A 4655-nucleotide genomic window follows, 5' to 3' on the forward strand; every position below is an offset into this window, starting at 1 on the left:
GGCCATGGAAATTCTGACACCATGAAATGACGGGCACAGGAACATGGAACATCTCTGTCATTAAAAGAGACCCAATCTGCCATTTACCAATGTGAGAGATGTCAACTGTAATCCAAAGCCTGTAAAGGGTATTCGGGAGCTATTCCCAGAGGGGCTGCACCAGGCCACTCATGGCAGGTAGACTACATCGGCCCTCTCCTGCCATCCCAAGGTATGTCTTATGCCTCTGTCATGGTAGACACCAATTTAGGCTATGGCCTTGTCTTTCCAGTTCATTTTTCAGATATGGTACATACACAGGGTACCTTGGAAAAATGGCTCTGCCACCATGTTGGGTACCCAGATGACATCTCCTCTGACCAAGGAACCCACTTTACTGCACAATCCACTCAACAGTGGGCCCAGACTCATGGAATTACATGAACCTATCACATCACCTACCTCCCACAGGCAACTATGGAGAACTTTAATGGTCGCCTGAAAAAAGAGCCTCAGTGTGTACACCCTGAGAATTCTCTTACTAGATGGACTGTCCACCTTACTTGGCCCCTCTGAAAGATGAACTCAACACTTCCCCAGAAGGGAAACACAGCCTTACCCTGTTTCCTAGCACCAGGAGGGGACAAGGGTGAGGGAGGAACCCAGGCTTTGTTGTGTGTCCACCCTTACACCCCTCAAGATGAGGATTGACCCTGAATGGGGGTCACACCACTTAGGACTCTCCTTTATAGCCATTTTCAGGGTATTATCCCACTTTTTACCTTATTATTCCCTCCACATGTTTCCCAGGATGGTGGGAGGTTAGGGCCACTAGGCAGAGGGGTGGGGTGACAAAAGCAGGCCTAATAGTGCTTAACAATCCAGTGGGGTAACCTGCAGGGGCTTGATACCCACAAATGGAGGTTAGTGGATGACACTTACACTTGGTTTGGCCACCAGTGCCCTTGGGAGTAGTCACGGGATAACTTCAAGGAGTCCTGACAAATCCCATCTATCACTAAAGGGTGGAATTGGGCCAAAAGATATGGCTAAGACACTCAGATCAATGGGAAAGAGGTGAAGTTATAGCTCAAAGTAAGACAAACTGAGTGGTCTTAGAGGGAAAAGATAAGTTACTGCAAATAAGCCAAGGAAAGCATATCCCATGGGATGTGGTTGCACAGTATATTATGTCCCCAAGAAAAAGCCATATTCTTTGATGCAATCTTGTGGGGCAGACGTTTTAGTGCTGATTAGATTGGAATCCTTTGAGTGTTTCCATGGAGATGTGCCCCACCCAACTGTAGGTGATGACTCTGATTGGACAATTTCCATGGAGGTGTTACCCCACCCATTCAGGGTGGGTCTAAATTAAATCACTGGAGCCATATAAATGAGCTGACAAACAGAAGGAACTCAGTGCAGCTGAGAGTGGCATTTTGAAGAGGAGCTACAGCCAAGAGGGGCACTTTGAAGAATGCACAGAAGCTGAGAGAGTAGCTGCAGATGAGAGACAGTCTGAAGACAGCCGTTGAAAGCAGACCTTTGCTTTGGAGAAGCTAAGAGAGGACAAATGCCCCAAGAGCAACTGAGAGTGACATTTTTGAGGAACTGCAGCTTAGAGAGGAACATCCTGGGAGAAAGCCATTTTGAAACCAGAACTTTGGAGCAGACGCCAGCCACGTGCCTTCCCAGCTAACAGAGGCTTTCCGGACACCATTGGCCATCCTCCAGTGAAGGTACCCAATTGCTGATGTGTTACCTTGGACACTTTATGGCCTTAAGACTGTAACTGTGTAACCAAATAAACCCCCTTTTATAAAAGCCAATCCATCTCTGGTGTTTTGCATTCCAGCAGCGTTAACAAACTAGAACACACAGCTACCCCATTAGGACTAGTTACTGCTACCCACTCCTGTTGTCTACAGATTTGACCTAGAAGCAACATGGAAGGAAAACACTTTCATCTTGCTGATCCTGGCCATTCTGGTGGCAGAGAACCTGACCAACTGCTGGATCTGCCATCTGACCCCTTGCTCCCTCTCCCCTCTTTGCTGAGTCTAAATTGACACTCAAGGAGGTGATTATCCTTGCCTCATGTTTCAACTAACATCAGGAAGTCCTTCATTTATGAGCTGTGACAAAGAAAACAGCAGTCATTGGCTGTCCACTCTTCTTCTTCACAATCCTGGATAACCTGTAGGAATACAACAATTCCCTATGTAATGAAGTTGGCAAATGATTCAGTCATCTTTCCAATTTATTATCTTGAGTGAAGCATGATTTGCCTGGGGAGGGGAGAACATAATTCTGGATTTGCCTCTTTTGGTAGATCATTATTGGCCTGGCTGGGAGTAAGCATCAATGAACACATGATACGCAATCTGTCAGCCCCCTTGGCTGACATTGCTGAGTTCACAGCATGAGTCCTTCAGGCTCAGAAAAAGTCATTAGACTCTCTAGCCAAAGCAGTGTCTCACAATTTTACTACCTCCTAGCACAACAAGGAGGCCTGTGTGATATTACGAACACCTCCTGGTATACGTGGGTTAATACCTCAGGGGAGGTGGAACAAGAGGTGACTAAAATCCAATGATAAGCCCAACTGTGTTCCAGAGGATAGGGAGGCATGGAAGCAACCATTAATGCAGACAAGACTGATCACCCTGCTTAGAATAATGGTATGCCTTAGTGAAGCCCTCCTAATGGGCTGCAGCCACTGGTGTTCCCAAACCTTTTTTTTATCAACATTGTAGAGTCACATGCTGGTAGGACCAACCCATCTCCGCCTTCATGTCTGAGGTGTGAGGTGAACTTATGTGGTAGAATATGTAGGCTAGGCCTGGTCTAGAGGCAGAGGGTTGGACTGTTGGGAAGTCTGGACCCACCTAGCAGCCATCTCCCACCCCTTGCCTACTCCCCCTCCTTTGCTATTGCTTGCAGATGTTTTAATATGTTTCCATTCCGCAGCCAGGCGAGACGTTAGGCCTAATGGAGGGGCCTGACCATACCTTAAACATGAAACTGAGAACAAGCAGTTCCATCTGCTTATCAGGGCTGGAACTCTCAATGGAAGGGCCCCCTTCCCCTGTGGGGTGTACCCTCGGGCTGCACAGATTTGTCTCTCCTATCCAACTTGAAGTGGGGAATGTGGAGCTGCCATCCTCTTACCCTGACCTGAACAGTTGGCCTTTCTGGGAAACTGACCTCAATGGGATCTCTTCTGCTGTTTTAGACTTTTTGTGCTGTGTAAGTAATAAAGCAATCAATTGGTGAAAGTTTCTATTGTGCCTGAGCCGGTGTTACCACAATGCACTGCAAAGCAACTTTCTCCACAATTACCACAGGTAGTGAGTGGCTACTGCATTGAACAGAGCAGCTCTAGATAACATGTTTCTATCACTATTTCTTGATTTAAAAATTTTAAGCATAAGCATTTGTCTTTCCACTATGGAAGATGGAGAAGTTGGGAGGTTGAAGTCAAATGTGTGGGATTAGGCATACCTCTTGCTGCTGTAATCAAATTGTTACATTTAAATAACTTGATATATTTAATTAATCAGTCTATAAGAAAATAGAAATGAAGCATATTTTAATTTGCAGCTAATTTGATGACCATACTTACTTCAGGTGCTAGGTATGCAGAACTAATGGAACTTGTAACAAGATATGGCAGATCGAATTTTCCAAAAAGGTCACACGATGACTATCTTTTCAACTATTCTTCTTGGATCATGATCCTGGCATTCTTCCCATCAAGAGGTGGGCCTTTGTGACTGTTTTGACAAGTAGAATACAGCAGAAGTGACACTGTGAGACTTCCAAGGCTAGGCCATGAAAGGTGATGCAGCTTCCACCTGTTTGGCTGGAACATTCTCTCCTGATGGTGTTAGCAGCCATGTAAACAGTTTAACTGGAAGGAAGCCAAACCAGCCCACATGTACGTACAATAGAGAGAGAAGCTGAGACTACACGCAGAGAGACACCTGGTCAGCCCAGCTGCTCCAGCACCCACCCCCTACTGCTCTAGCACCAGCCATCATTCTGCAACTGAATGCAAGACATCAAGCTAGAACCTCCCAGGTGAGCCCTTCCCAAATTTCTGACCCCACAGAAACCATTAGGGTTAACAGTACAATTGTTATTGCTTTAAGTCTTTATGTTTGGGATAATGTTTTGCCAGAATAGTAACCAGAGCACAAAGTTACTCCCTGACATTCGTTTCTCCATGACATTTGGTGCCCCTTCTCTGGACCTCTGTTTCTTAACTGGAGTGATGTCTAAAATTCCTTGCAGTGCTGACATTCTTTTATTATGTCAACTTTATCCCTCATTTTGACCATTTGTGAAGTAAAGTTCGGTCAGTAGCCAATTGAGTCATGTTCAATGTCAAAACAATTTCATCAGCCTGATTTAAAAATTCTGTATCATTACTGTATCTTACATTTCCAAAGCACTTTTAACTTTCCAAAATCCCTTTATATGGATTATTTCATTTAATCCCTTCAACAGAGCTATGAAGTAAGCAAGGTGGGTAAATATTAATGAATGAGAATTCTATAAACAAGACACTTACTCATTGTACTGGGTCAAATAGTGTCCCACCAAAATTCATGTTCGGGAACCTGTGACTGTGATCTTTTTTGGAAAGAGGGTCTTTGTAGATGTAATAAGTT

The sequence above is a fragment of the Choloepus didactylus genome, chromosome X (genome assembly GCF_015220235.1).
Source record: "Choloepus didactylus isolate mChoDid1 chromosome X, mChoDid1.pri, whole genome shotgun sequence".
In the NCBI taxonomy this organism is placed as follows: Eukaryota; Metazoa; Chordata; class Mammalia; order Pilosa; family Megalonychidae; genus Choloepus; species Choloepus didactylus.